Source organism: Danio rerio, chromosome 6 (assembly GCF_049306965.1).
Source record: "Danio rerio strain Tuebingen ecotype United States chromosome 6, GRCz12tu, whole genome shotgun sequence".
Taxonomy (NCBI): Eukaryota; Metazoa; Chordata; class Actinopteri; order Cypriniformes; family Danionidae; genus Danio; species Danio rerio.
Window position 1 is genome coordinate 12,792,918 of NC_133181.1, and position 16,359 is coordinate 12,809,276.

At 40.4% G+C, this 16,359-nt stretch overlaps 1 protein-coding gene across 48 annotated transcripts in view; it reads left to right on the top strand.

Moving 5' to 3' along the window:
* The window catches only part of baz2ba (bromodomain adjacent to zinc finger domain, 2Ba), a 174,113-nt gene that overhangs the window by 1,042 nt on the left and 156,712 nt on the right, over positions 1-16,359 (top strand). The gene's annotated exons all lie outside the window — the stretch shown is intronic.

Below are 16,359 nucleotides of genomic sequence, written 5' to 3' on the forward strand. Positions count from 1 at the left end.
TTTAGAAATGTCTTATGTGGTAGCGGTGACGTCATGTGAAGTTTAAGCAAAATGTGATGTTTTGCCAGGAAAGCGTCGAATTTGTTATCTTGCCTGACATTGCTGTAAAACAATGTTTTTGGGTTAGTTTTGTTGTGGGAACCTTTCGGTGTGAATAAAAACAAACATTTGAGGCGGTCTCGAAAATTAAACGAGATGTTTGTACGATCCGCTGTTTACAGGTGGAATGAATGACATCAGCACGTCATGATGTCATTTAGTGAGATGAACTGTTTAATGTCTTTTCTTTGTTTTAAATAAAAATGGATATATATATATATATATATATATATATATATATATATATATATATATATATATATATATATTTATTTATTTTTTATTTTTTTACAATGCACTTTACAGTTGGGAAATTTCACAATTTCCATCAGGCTTGTGTTGTAATGATGAATCAGTGAAGTAAGGTTTCACATCAGCTTTTCACTCGAAAAAGAGAAAGACTATTTTGATCTTTTCTAAATTAGCAAGTCAGACATATTTGAGCTCACGAGCTTAATAATTATAGTCTCCATGCACAGTCATTTCCTCACTTACAAGACTTCAAATGTTCTATACACGCTTTTGCGTACTGTCTGTCTGTATGTTTTATGCATGCATTCACACAGAGGGAGTTTTTCTTTACAGTTGACCTCCTAATGTGTAAGAAGTAAGCAAATGAAGTTTTACCTCAGAACATTTGTCATGGTTTGAGAAGGAATGGCCACCTTCAATACAGGAGGAAAGTTTCTGTTTTGTAAGTCATGAACTTTTTTACAATTAGTGGTCAGTGAGGCAAAGCCCACAGGCTGGCTAAATGGCTGGATTGTGTCTGTTTTCTATCAGTATGGGCTCTGTCTCATCTAGCCCAGTGCCCTAGTCATTATGCATGGCTGTTGTTTTTACAGAATGCCTCAGATGGAGAAGTCAGTGTTTCCACCTCCCATCTCTTTGTCTGACTATGTGCTGCTGCTAAAGCCATGAGAGCAGGGGAGCAGATGTTTAGCCAAACATCCTGACGTGATGCTTTTCTCTTGTGGGAATGCCGCCTTTTCCTCCCTGTTCCCGATGCATCGCCTTGACAGCTGCTTGATTTCATGGAACCGCTAAGAAGCCATTAGCGGTATCAGTGAATTGAAACGGAACAGTCTCACCCACTCTCTTCTTCCATTAGAAATGACTATTGTTGGATGCTTTTTTCTCCCTCTGCAGGAGTGTGTGCGTTTGTGCTTATTCAGAGCACAGTGAAGATCTCTTATATACTTGTGCTGTTTTTCTTAGCCTGAATTAGGGAGAGCAAATCTGTCAGGGCCTGTTTGTGCTGTTGGGGTTTGAAGGGATCTCACACTGTGCTCTCTCAAGCACACCCAGACCCCTGGATTTCTGTAGCTGCGAGGGGGAAAAAAAAGAAGGAACTTTGCTCAGGGTTAGAGTGTCAGCCGCACGTTTCTGTCCAGGATGTTTGTTGTTTTCCTGACAGGATATGGGTTAGGCCTGTGAGGAGATGTTCGTATCTAGGAATTAGTTTAATTTGGGATCTTTAGACAGATCTTGTTTAAGCTCTGCTTGCATGCCTTTGTTGTTCTTACAACAACAACTAATGATTCTAGTGAAATGAGCTGATTATGAGAAATATGGGCTGTTGGAAATGGGTCTCGGGTGGAGAATCTGCCGAATCTAGTACAAGTTTAGCACAGGAAATTCTAAACGCACATGAGATTGGGTTTATAATCTCACCGGGCACTGATCGGTGCGGTTCATTTAAAGATGATTCGAATTTATTGGATGTTTCACTCACGCTGATACATATGAATGACTGGAGAGCAGTTATCGCGCACAGCCTTGCCTGCGTCTCGCAGTCTAAATGGCTCTATGGGGTTTCATTCTACATCTTATTGGATTAGACGATATTATAGTCAACTGCAGTGTATAACATTGTGCCTTTTACTTTAACAACTTAGTGTACTCTAATTATTCATGCCTTAGGTATGTTTGTTGAAGGAACATTTTTTCTTTTCTTTTTAAACCATTGCTGAAGCCATTTTAGATTATCTAAAACCTTATTTTTTGGCACACATTGGCAGGTGGCAAGGTGAATGAAAGTAGTAGAAGTAAAAACAGTTTTTCCCTCGGCATCAATCTGGATAAGAGACACATTATTTGCTGCATGTTCAGCGAGAACTCATTGATTTTGCTTTTTAAACACCAATCATTCACTGCAGTCTTAATGGTGAAATTGATATTAATGAACTTCGGAAACCTCAGCCTAGAGTTTCTGGATTGTCATTTGATTTAAACCTCCCATAAAAGTCCAGGGCGGCGGAAAGTTCTCACCTGATCATAACACCTGTCATTTAAAGAGCTCGAACGCAAGCGCTTGCTTGATTATACAAGCTTTGGTGTCCCACATGTGTGGCCAGTAACTGCCAAATGAATCAGCCCCGAATACACTCAATGCTGGAAGGTCAGCGTTGAATTTGTTTTCGAGCAGGTTGCGTCCTTGCACTCATAACGACTTGGCAAATCACCTTGTAAATACTGACAGATACTCTTCCCCGTGCTGCTTCGTGAGACGACAGTTGGCATGAAGCTAAACAGTATCATGGATAAGTGCATCTCTATCTTGCCTTACTTGGCTAATGATTTATTTTGTCGTTAGCAAACAGCTTTGATTGTAGAATTTCCTCTCACAGTTGGCTCTTACATAATAACGGGTTATATGGGTTGCAGTTTAGTGTGAACATTAGCGCTCGGGAGACAACTGTTTGTGTCAGCACAAGCACAAGTTGGTCGCGGCAGACTTGATAATTGTGTCGCAAACATGATCTTCTTTACCTTTAGCCTGCCGGTTCGTGGTAACGAGGCAGAAGAGCCAGAGATTCACATTTGTGCGGACAGTTAAATGAATGGGCTTTTCTACCAGCAGCTGAAGCGGGTCATACCAAACCGACTCTGTTTTCAGATAAACACAGAGAGGACACAGGGGCCGAATTTCAGAGGCAGGCAATTAGCTGCTTTTTGGTTCAGCGTCCCTCGGGCCTCTGTTTATCATTCAATGTGAGAATATCCCTGATGAAACTCAAGGTTATTTTTGTTGGGCTGTCTGAGCGCTTGTTTTTCACAGACAAGGTGAAAGGGTTGATTTTTCCCTCAAGAAAGGCTTCATGTTGAGGCTTGAGAAGGAAAATCTCCTTTGCTGTAACTTCACAGTAAGGAATTAAGCTTCGGGAAGTGTATGCTCGGGATACGTGTGTATCTTTCCGTGTTCAGCTGTTAATCAACGAAGCCAATCTTGTGCTCGACACCTGAAGGTCGTCATTCTAAAACCTTTCTGTATGCCTGTTGTTCTGCTTTCCATCTACCTCCCCCCTCTTCTTTCTATCTCTGTCTCTCAGCTCCTCAATGAGGGTTTGAGTGCATTAGCGATTCCGGGCAGAGGAGTATTCTGGAGAGATGAGGGCTGTTTTTTCCACCCCGTGCTGCTTGAGTCTCCGGTGTTGTTTGCCCTCCAGGAGACTGTCATGTTGCCTGTGCCGTGGGTTGCCACTGCGGTGCTCCAGTCCCCCTGCTGAGATAATGGAGCCCGTGTTTGAAATGCCAGTAGTTTGGCCTATTTGTTCTAGTGCTTATCGCTATATTTGCATCCCTAGTTGAAATAGCCAAGATTTCAGGAATGGCAGGAATGATGCTCCTCTTGTGGGAGAGGGCAGAAAGGGAGGCTGGGTGGGATTTGGCCAGAGCCCCGGGATGGATGGATCTATGGGAGAGACTCTTCTGCACTGCACTGTGACAGCTGACTGCAGGACATGCAGTATTTGACCCTCACACACACATACACACTCAAAGACATTCGGAGATTGTGCTCAAGCAGCCCCCTCTTATTTATTGATCTCGCTGCATTTAAAATCTGGTCACTGCCACCACAAAGCCTTTTCATTTTAGCTGTGCTGGCAAAGAGCACCTCGGCGCAGCAAGAATTTCTAAATTTTTAATTTGCGCAGAAAGGCCCACAAAATGACAGGGATGAGATGGAGACAGGAGAAGGATTGAAAATAGAATCATTTCAGCTGACACTATAATGTACTTTGGAAGGCGAGGACCTTTTTGTTTTTCCTAAAGTTGCTTGCTCTTACATTTTTTTAATGTATGCTTTGATTTGATCTCTTACGACATGAACGGTTATGTGCAGAATGACGGTTAATAGATCAGTTTAGCATAGGATACTAGCTATGTAACCCTGACATGACACTTCGAGTGATGTTTTTTTTTTTTTTTTTTTAATAGTCTGACCTGTGTCAAACTAGGTCTTGAACAGTAAACAAACCTCTGCTGGATTAGCTGTGAGGTTTTATAAAAAGATCTCCAGATTGAGAGAGCTGGATTAAGGGTTCTAATCTGCACTCGCGTGAAGGTGCATCATGGTGTGCTCCTGGAGTCTACAGACGCGGGATTAGGCGCTTCAGCAGGCCTCATGCTCACCGACCCGCAACAAATGTGTGTGCGTGTGTGTTTTGAGGGGGGGCGTCTGTCTCAGTCTTTAGAAATTAGGCTGAGGCTGCTTTGTTTAAGGTCGAAGCAAATGGGTGATTCTTTGTTTAAATAATGCAATCAGTTAAAGAGATAAGGTTAAGGGCTGCAGGTTGGTTTGGTAGCGAAAGAGTGTTTGTGTCATCAGATTGTTCAGTGAAACAGACTCTGCGGTGTGGTTCTTTCACATGACGCTCAAAAGAAGGGGAAAAACAGTACGTGTGCTCTCTCTTTCTCTCAGTTTCTATCTCTCTGCATTATCTCTGTTGGATGGGTAGAAAGCTGTGAAACCCGTCTGTAATATGAGCAGTCAGTAAACTTGGCAATAGCACATGAAGAAGCCTGATCCGGAGGCCATGAAGAGCCTCTTGTTGTGTCCTTCGAGTGTGTTAGTGTGTGTATGATTGCGTGGAAGTGCATTTTTGTATGTTTGTTCTGATGGCAGAGGATCATGTGGGCAAATTCTAGGGCGAAGGATGAAATGAATGCTAGAGTGAGCAGTGCATACTTATTTGACCATGCTGTGTGTGTACCTCTGTAACCAAAAGCCTTGTTTTGTGCTCTTAGGGTTTTATTTGAGTGTGTCTTAGTGTGAGCACATGCATACGGGTGACTGTGCATCTGTGTGTGTTTGTGTGCGTGTGTAGATGGAAATATCCTTTGCTCCTGCAGGCTAGAATAAATCCTGTGTGAGAGCTCCCTGGTGTAATCCAAACACTGCCAGCTAATTTAAGCGTGCAGTAGGAGCAACAGCATCTTTCATGAAAACAATGCATTCAGTCTAGAGCTCATCTCCACTTCCTTCAGTCATGTATTCAGCCATCACCTTGACTTCAATGTTACGGCTCAATGCACAGGCCAACACAACTGATCAAAATGCCACCACACCCCAACAGACAAGCTTAAATTTACTGAACATCGCAAAAACATAGCTTAGCAAAACACCACACAACCTAATACTACAGCTCAACTCACTACCATAACCTTACATTACAGGCCCAACACACCACAAGATGATCTACAATATTTAGCCCATACTATAGACCACTACACAACCCAACACACCACAACACTACATCTAAACATGCAATTGAGCGCAATAGTATCAGTATGGGCAGTTCCTAACTGCATGCTTAATACTTTACCACAACTCAACACAGTTCTAAGCACCCAACAGACCAGCATGACCAAACACCACAGTTCAGCACACCACTAACTCCAGACTACATCTCAAAGTGATAGAGTAACACACCACCAGATGACCAAACATAATAGCTCAAAACACCAACAGAGCAACACAACCTACAGCTCTTGCCCAACATTACAACCCAAGATAATCCAACCCCTCAACTTGACATTCAATTGAACATTCCAACACAATGCTCAACACATCATCAGAATTCAACACAGCCAATAGACCTTCACATGACCCAACTACCTCATCGCACCACTAGGGTTGTAACAATATACCGGTATGACGGTTTACCACGATTTGAACGTGCACGATTATCATACCATGAACAATTGCATATCAACGGTTTTAACCCTTAAAGACCGAGACAGCCGCCCGCCGCTAAAAATAAGTATTGCTCTTAAATGTTTAATAACTTTTGATCCGCTGATCCGATTCATACAATTCAAAGATTGGCATAAAGAAGAGAATCTCAGCTTTCCAGTGCTGTATCACATAACATACGCGGACTTTCAGAGGCTCCGGAATCAGTGCGGTTACGTCATCAACATTTGACAACGCTGATTTGACAAAGAAACGCTCGTCACTGTGTCTCCGGACAAATCAGACATGATACATTGATGCATTGTCCCTCCTCCATGCCCAGATTGGTTCAAACTCGCTATATCACAACCAATAAGCATAGGTTTCGCTTTTGTTTGTGGACCAAGCTTTTTGAACAACACGGAATGAGAGAAAGGCATACATTTATGCGCGGCTAAATAAAACGCAAAAAAAAAAAAGTTTTGCATGAAATAATTCTCATACTAAGTACTTTTGCATGCACAGCAGCACAGAAACATGACAAAACAGTGACACAGCAAAGACGAACTGCTGCTCTTGGTGTTTTCAAAAGACGCAAATGAAGATGCAGCTGTTTGTCTGCATTGCAGACAACCATATCCATATCCATATCCACAGACAACCATATCCATGCTGGCACATAAAACCTAAGGATGTTCCATATTGAATCTAGTTTCGTTATGTAACTATTTATAGTATAGTAAATATTTATATCTATTTTTTACTGAGGATTTGCACCATGTTTATTTGGACTTTATTTGGACTTTGACACATTATTTATTATTTTCTTATTTTTATTTGTTCATTGTAAGTGGTGTTGTTTATAGTAACTAAAAATATATTATTTGGAAAAAGTCAAATTTGCTTCACTGTTCTATTATTTTGTAACATTTGTAACATACCGTATACCGCGAAACCGTCAAACCGTGGTATTGTTTTAGACGATTATCATACCGTGAAAAATTCATACCGTTACAACCCTACGCACCACTAGATAACCTAACGCTGAGCTCATCCCACCCAACACAAAACCACCAGGTGAAAAATAACAACTTAACATGCCACTTGACTGAACATCCCAGCAACATGCTGAACACACAACCAGACAACTCAACACAATAGATCAATGTGACAGTTAACTGAACATCTGACATCTACAGACCACCTCACAGCCCCAACACTTTAAGTCAACCCTCCACAACACTACGTCTAAACACGCAACCAGAATAAGAGCTCAATATATCTATTGGCTTAACTTCCCAATAGCATGCTTAACACTCTACCACAACTCAACACTGGTATAAGCACACAACAGACTAGTATGACCGAACTCCACTAAGTCCAGCCTACATCTCAAAAGGATAAACCAACAAACCACCGGATGACCAAACATAAAAGCACAACACACCAACAGAGCAGCACAACCTACAGCTCTTGCCTAACATTACAACCCAACCCCCACCCAGATAATCCAACTTATCAACTTGACACTCAATTGAACATTCCAACACAATGCTTAACACATCATCATTATGCGTTCACACCAGACAAGGATGAGGCATCAAACGCGAGTGATTTACATAGTAAAGCAAAGGCACGAATAGACATCACGCGGTGCGTTTCACACGAATGAGGCAGTGCGAATGTCGCAATTTGCGCAAACGAAGTGGTGTGAGTTGAGCGTTTCGTGCATTTGATGCAAATCACTTGAGTTGGAAAATCTGAACTTCAGCGGACATTTGTGCCACGTTTACCAATCAGGTGCTTGCTCTTGTAGAGGCGTGATTTTGAGGTAGTGCCATGTTGTTTATGTTCCCAGTGGAAATCCTTCTGCCGCGACCAACAACAGCTCATCAAACTAGGCTTGGCTCTGTCTGAAGCACCATTGAAAGCCTCCATCATTTATATACAGTTTCTGGAGGAGCTGATGAACTCACTGAGCTGGATGCACTTCTGAAAGGATCTAGTGGACTCAAACATGGCGCAGAACAAATATATGCTGTTTTTCAGCTTTCCTAAAGCACAAACACAGCTATTCTCTCAATAAAATCCGTGTTAGCCATTTAGCAACGAAGCTAGAGTCAAGGGCAGACAAAAGCCTCGCCCATGACTTGAATTTACATTTATTGTCAAGTGAATTTCCTGCACAAATGAAGCAAGTTACCCAAAAATGTTCATGTGTCAATTTAAGCCTGAATGTCGTGATTCATTTGCGCATGCCGCATCTGGTGTGAACACAGCATCAGAATTCAACAATGCACAACCAACAGACCTTCTTTACATGGCCCAACTAGCTCATTGCACCACCAGATAGCCTAACACTGAGCTCAGCCCACCCAACACAATACCACCAGGTGGAAAAATAACAAAATGTCAGCCTAACTCACCACTTGACTGAACATCCCAGCAACATGCTCAACACACCACCACACAACTCAACACAGTAGACCAGTGTGACAGTTGACTGAACATCCCAACAACATGCTTAACAGAACATCAAAACTCAACGCTGCATCTTACTACCCAATAACTCAACACAACACTAACTCCAGACTACAACCGATGACCCACCATAACAGCTCAACCCCAAACTATTATAGCCCAAACTCTCTCCAGTTAATCCAACACCTCAGCATGACACTTGATTGAACATTATAACACGGTGCTTAACAACACACCATCAGAATTCAACACTGCACACTCAGCAGATCCTCACATGCTCACACCACCAGATAACAGAACACTGAGCTCAACACCAAACCCAGCACATCAACAGGTGACCCAGAATAACAGCTCAACAGACCACTTGACTGAGTATCCATGCACTATGGCTCAAAAAACAGTGTAAAAGCCCAACTATACTTCATTTTCACAATATTCTCCATAGCATGCACAAATACAGACATTGTGCGCTTAAAGATTTGTTCCATTTCAGACTCGGTGTTTTTTCTCTTAAAGATATTAGCAATAAAATGTCTTTGTACTTGTTTAAAGCAGAATACTGCATATTCTTCTTACACCTTGTGGACAATAAAGCACAGATGTGACCTGCACATGCATTGGACCTGTAAATGAAATGAAACTCTGTGCACATACCCTTTTGTATGTGATAAAACCATTTACCTTGAGCTTAACACTAAACACTACAAATATAAACCCAATGACACCTATGACAAACCACAAAAGCTCAACACACCACTTATGGCCAGTTTCCACTGAGTGTTACGGTTATTTACAGTATGATACCTTTTTATTTTTGTTTTTACTGTCAAAGGTATAGTGATCCATATCATAGCACTTTATTAGCACCCTTTTGTAAGGGTACCTTGCAAAATAGCATGGTACCAAACTGTTGAAGCTAGACTCACTGCTAAACACGATTGCATTAATAGAAAACTATCAACAACATATGCATAAAAAAAACAGACTTCATTTACCAACTATTGTCTGTATCCTTAAAAAACACTATTCACGTAATAAAATGGACATTGTGTGTAAGAAGTTTAATTAAGAAGCTTCTAGGTTGCGACCGAAATTGTATACTTCTATACTATTGATCTTATTCTAAAGTGTGAAAGTGCGCATGTTTTTGCTATTGTTTTAGAACTTCCGATTCAGTCGCCTATCCGCTTGTTAAGGGTGACGTCACGCGAAGCGGCTTCTGGGTCCAAGTACTATATCAAACTGTATGGGGAGACTCATCAAATGGTAATAATAAATGTTTACAGAGTGATGTAATACTTTAGAAAATTACGATCGCAATATAAATGTCCATGCCGAATATTCGATGGTCAGAAAGTGATTAATCTTTTATAAATTGTCGAAATTTTAGTATTTGTGATGCAGCAAGTCCGGGATTAATATGCATACTATGATTTTATATAAAATTCACTTTAATGTGTGATATGACTAAAAATTGGCCATAAACAAACATTTTCTCAATTCAAATGAGCAGTGGCTTAAACCCGAAAACAGTAGTCCATATGTCACCGATACGTCATGACTTTACAAGCGGACGGGAGAAATGACTAGGAACAATAAATGGCAGAAAATGGTCAAACTACTTGCTCTACAAACAAGTGTGTTCATGACTATACAGGCAAAGTAGAATATTAAAATAAGAAAATATCAGTTTGCAACATAATGAGCTGTTTTTAATGTCTAAAAATGAATGGAAGTGAATGAGACTGGAAGTCTCGAGCCAAAAAGATTCAAATAGCTGCACCCGCTTGTACACAAAGAATAAGGTCAGTATAGTACGCTAAAAACAGTATGCGAGCCGAGTAGTATGTCAGAATTCATAGTATTTGAAAAACAGTATGCAAGAAGTACCCAGATGACCTACTACTTCCAGCAAGATTCTGAAGTGCGCATCCGATGCTAGCTACACTATCCCATGATGCCCTGTAAGAGAATTCATGAATAGGAGTGAAGCGACACAACTGACATGGGTAGGACACGATAATGAAAAAATGGTGGATGTAGTACAACCGAGTTCCATTCATACTGTATAGAACATACTTTTCTAACGGTCGAGTAGTAAATTTAAATTCAAATACAGTACATAATGAGTGGTAGGCGATTTCGAACGCAACTCTACCTGTATAATGATTTTGTGTGTACAATGTATTTTGTATCGGGGCTTGTCGTAGAGAGATTCTGCACACCGCATTTCAGATCAACACAGTTCAGCTATATTCTTTTATAAGGTTTTAGATGAACAATAAACACTCGTGGACAGGAATAAGTGATCAATTTTAGCAGTAGCAATAGCATCTTGAATTTGGCGGGATGTATCTAAGAGCGTACTCACACTATGTACAGTTGCCTTAACCGGGCCAAAGCATGCTTGTCCCCCCCACCTGTCTCCCCCGAAGGCTAGCACTCACATTACATTCGGGCCTTGGCACGCTGTCGTCATCCATGATGCACTGATCAGTAAGTGCTTTCACTCAGCACAATGGGGATTTCTTTAGTTGTATCGTTTAAGTTGTTTGATATGCAGTGACGCGCAGTCAGATATTTCGCCGAACTCTTTTGATGCTCATAAACAATCATAAAGTCTTCGTGCTGCAAGAATTAGGAGGTTTGCTGAAGGTGCAGCTGTCGTGTAGTGAGGGGTTTGTGTATTTAATAAACTACGACAGTTCATTAAACAGTAAGAATGATTAATATATCCATATGTAACAGTCCCTCAAAAGTCACGTCTCGCTTTCAGTTTCGGGCTCAGGCACGTTTTGCACTCACACACAAGCGTACCGCGCCAAAGCCCAAGTGAACTGCGCTCTGGCATACCTCTCCCAACCGGGCTAGGGTGGGCCAAGGGAACCGTGCCTGAACCCGATTCAGAGCACTCACACTTTTCAAACGATCCGGGAAATGGGCCTGGGCACGGTTCAGATTGCATAGAGTGAGTACGCCCCAATACTCATGCTGCCTCCTCATCCTGGAATACACTTTTATAATAAACAACAACAGTCCATTTGTCAATAAATGTGTTTTTATTATACTGTAATGTGGTATAGCTGAATAACTTAACTGTATTTTTATATTATCTTTACTTTTTATTTATTAGTATTATTATTATTTTTTTTTTTAAGTCGTGTGTTAAATAAGTCATCCTGCATTTTGCTAGGATGTAGCAAACCTAATTATTTGAGTGGTAATATTTTCAAAATATTAATTTTGCCACTGTTTTGGAGCACAGTAGATTATTGACCTCATGCTACATGCTCTAGCCATTGGAATCTTTTTGGCTCGAGACTTCCAGTCTATTTCACTTTCATTAATTTTTAGGTTTTAAAAAATACTCGTTCTGCTGCTTGATGTTGCAAACTGATATTTTCCTAGTATATTATTCTGCTTTTTTTCCTATATAGTCATGCACACACATGTTTGCAGAGCAAGTAGTTGGATCGTTTTCTGCTGTTTATTATTCCAAGGAATTTCTCTCATAGGTGACTGAATCGGAAGTTCTAAAGCAATCACCTAAACGAGTGGACTTCTGCATTGAAGAATAAGGTTAATGGATTACCTTAAAACTAAGATATTGATACTGACAGTTTCATTTTGATTTCATTGAGACTTTAATAACAAGTGTAAACAGGGTGACATAATAACAGTACAATGTAATTGGTTTCTTCACCACTTTACAGCCATCAGCCAACCGACTATCAACAACACCAATTATGCAGCAGTAGATATCACGGTAATGCTCCTAATATATTGTAATATTTGTTCCAAACACATTTGATTCTGTTTTGTTTAAAAAAGAAAGGCATTTTTCCCCTTATTCCTGCAGATTTGCTGGATTGATGTCAGGTTGATGGCGAGAGCATCCACGTTGGGTGTGTTGAGCTTAGGGATGATAGATGACTATCTGGTTGGTTTGTGTGTGTCAGTGTGTTTGTTCGTATGTGTGTGTATGTGTTTGAGAGGAAGGCGTGACAGCTGCATAGGCAGCAGGATTGACCTTCACGCAGAGAAATCTCAAGGCCTGTTTGATTACACGGTATTCTGCTGCTTTGCGTTCTTTAGCGCTTTACTTAATTCTCGAACAGCGTTTAATATGTGATCGGCTACTTTTGACTGCCAATGTTATTGTTCAGGACCCTCAATTAGAGTACATGTTGTTCAAATAATATGGTCACATCATGTAAAGTTGTTATCTTTGTTTATTGAAACGGTGGTATTATTCCAGTATTTGTATATATTTCGGCTGATACAAAGTGGCCTTAAAGAGTTTGCTACAATGATGTTTGAACACTTAAGATTACAGGCAGGGTTTCAATTTCTTTTTGTGGTTCATTTTTTTTTTAAAGTGTTTGATTTGGGGCGACACGGTGGCTCAGTGGTTATCACAACCAGATGGTCACTGGTTTAAGTCTCGGCTGGGTCAGTTGGCACTTCTGTTTGGAGTTTGCATGTTCTCCCAGTGTTGGTGTGAGTTTCCCCCGGGTGCTCCGATTTCTCCTACAGTCCAAAGACATGTGCTATAGGTGAACTGAACAAACTAAACTGGCTGAAGTGTATGTGTGTGAAGGTGAGATTGTGAGTTTCCCAGCACTGGGTTGCAGCTGAAAAGGCATCCACTGTGTAAAACAAATGCTGGATAAGTTGGCGGTTCATTCCGCTGTGGTGACCCCTGATGAATAAAGGGATTAACGTAGACTTGTTCCGTACACAACATTCCGGACAGATTACCTTTTAACGCCAGTCTCTGAATAAATATTTCCGGGTCGTAGACGAACTATATATCTGTGTAATCTTTATTTCTCACTCTTTCACCTCCGAGCACAAAAGAGACCCTCACACCATATGTTTCCAAGTAAATTTAGTAAGTTTGCTACATCCAATTAATGCACTTGAAAATAGACAGTGGGCAAGCTAAAGGGACGAGTGTCGCTTGGGAAGGGAGACATTTGGAGCAACAACAATATGCATTTGCATTTAATTTATACAGTACAGGAAGGGAATATTATGTTCTCACAACAAATTGTTAAATAAATTATCTTTTGTTGAATAAATGCTTTGAAATGGGGATATTTAAACGTGAGTTGTGGTTGATGACCGCATGGCGCAACTCTCCCCCAGAGAGAGGCTGAGAGACAGGCTGCAAACACTGTTTGGATAATCTTTGTGCAGTGATGATGTTTATATTCATAAAAGGTCAGTAAAGTTAGCGTTAATTAGCATGAATTTAATATTTTGAATTGTCATGCTGTAATAAAATAAACATGATATGAATATTAAATGATTGTAAAGTTCTTTCATTTTAAATTTTTATAAAAGAGATATTAAATATAACATAACTTCAAGTTGAACAATAATAGTATATTCTGACATTGGTTTTTAATAAGCCTTAAAGCAATGTCTGTTTTTTGCCGATGAATTGTAGTTATGCTCCCTGTACGGAACACTATTTTAATCGTGTACAGAACACCTGTAATACCTACTGTATCATCTCTTGTACACATGCGTAGGCCCATCTTTTCTTAAAACTACTGGTCCAAAAGACATCAATCAAAATGCAATTGGTGTTCACCCAGAGAATGATCACACAAACATGCTATTCTGGATTTCAATGACGGAGGAGGGGTTGTTTGAGTGCAATGAATAGCGAAAAGTGTACGGAACACGGTTAGTCTAAGAGTGCTTTCACATCTGTAGTTCACTACAGTTGGTCCGGACTAAGGGCAATAATTGATACATTGTTGCATTTTCTGCCGTCTTTGGGTCGTTTTCACATTACACTGCTGGCTTTGGTCCAAGCCAGTTGAAAAGAAGCAAAATGCAGTCATCTGACAAAATCCACATCTCTCATTGGCCAGATGTTGTTGAACATAGTTCCTAAACTGCTTATCGATTGGTCAGAATTCACATGCGGGAAAATGCCAACGAACTCCCGCAAGTAAACAAACCGGCAGACACAAAATGTCGCTTTTTACAATGGACGAACGACTGCGCTGACTGATTGTATGCCTGCTTTAGACAAAGTATACATTCCAGGAATGAAGCGCAGCCGTGGCTGGAAAACAGTGATTTAATGCATCGCACGTCACTTCAGGAAGAGGTGTAAATTAATTAAGCCAAACAGCGACATGGTCATCTTGCCGAAATATTAAATATTACCAACGATTCATCAGGTAATGTTTTTCCCTCTCTCTCTCTTTGTTGGTAAAGCGCTGTCAACAAATATTTTTCTCCATATCCCATAATGCACAGCTCATCAGCCTACAGCAGCTGGATTAGTCCAAAAGATGCTGTACTTTTTGCGGTTGGGTCTGTTTTAGTTCGGATCATATTCTTAACCACAAACAAACCGCTCCAGGGTTCGTTTTGAAACTGTACCGAGACCACCTCTACAAGCAGGTCTCGATACACTTTTTTTTGGTCCACTTTTGGTGCGCACTCGAGTACGATTGCTGCATTCCCACCTGCCTAAACGAACCGCACCAAGAGGGAAAACGAACTCTAGTGTGATTTAACCAAACTAAATTAGGCAGGTGTGAAAGCAGGCAGCCTGTTAAGCTGAAGAATAAATCAATGAATGATTAGTTTGTATACAACTGCCATTAATTGAGTCAACAGGTGATCTTAAGCATAGAGTATTCTCTGTAAATTCAGATATTTTTTGATCATCTAGATTTGATCTCCTCTTTTAAGTGTGTATGCAAAATTACTAAACAAATGGATATGAAACTTTCTTTAACATGCTGCCATTATGACTCAAGTGCAATATGATTCTTAACTCTCATTGAAACATTTTGAAACAATGTGCAAACACACGAGATTCCTTTGGCTGACTTGTAACCACAGTTTTTAAGTGAGTGTTCTCAAAAGCTCTGCTAAGGCTTTGCATTTTGCATGCATTTTACACTGTTTCACTTAAAAGCTGAGCAAAAGTAAAGCCTCTGATCATTTTCCCATTAGTTTGTTTGTTTTCGTATCTGGGAGTGCCTAAAACATGTTTTCTGTTCCTGCCGTGCCTGGCGATCACTGCAGAGCTTCAGAAACTTTCCCACATGTTCTACCTTTGTTTAAAAAGCGCTCCATTTCATGTGGAGACACATGAGTGTGTTTTTTCTCCCTCTTTTGCTCACTCTTGTTCCTCCTTTTTGCTTCCATCTGGTCTTCATTTCCAGCAGACTTCAAAGGTGAAGGAAAGCGAGGATAGGAAATGGGTTGAATATTAATTTGCCCTTATTGTCACGAGTTGCACAGATGAACTTTTACCACAAATGTAAAGCTAAATTACCGCAGTGTTTAGCAATCTGTTCAAAGACGATTGCCGTGTCCTTGTGTGTAAGAGAGAGCGACTCTGTGTTTGTGTGTGTGTGTGTAGCACGGTTCTTCCATTAGCGTGTGAGTGATGACCTCCAGTGTGGGCAGTTTAAGTTATAGCCCACCCCCTCCTCTCTCGCTCAGATGGAGCTAATTGTCTGGTGGCCATTTTTGAGGAAGTGTTTCCAGGTATAAGTTGTTGTTTTATTCTTAATTCTGGATGGCTGTGTCCTTTCTCCCTTTGTATTTATCTTTTTTTCATCTTTTGTTTTCTGGACACAGTCTCCCAAAGAGACCGTAATTGGTCTAATGATTAAGGAATAGGGCTGTGCTGCAATTTAGGGAAAATATCTAATTGCGATTTATTTATTTATTTATTTATTTTTAATTAATTAATTGATTAATTAATAAATTTTTTAAAATAATTTTTTTGACAGATATTGCGATTTGATTTCCAGTTTAATTCAAGTCCCAAGCTG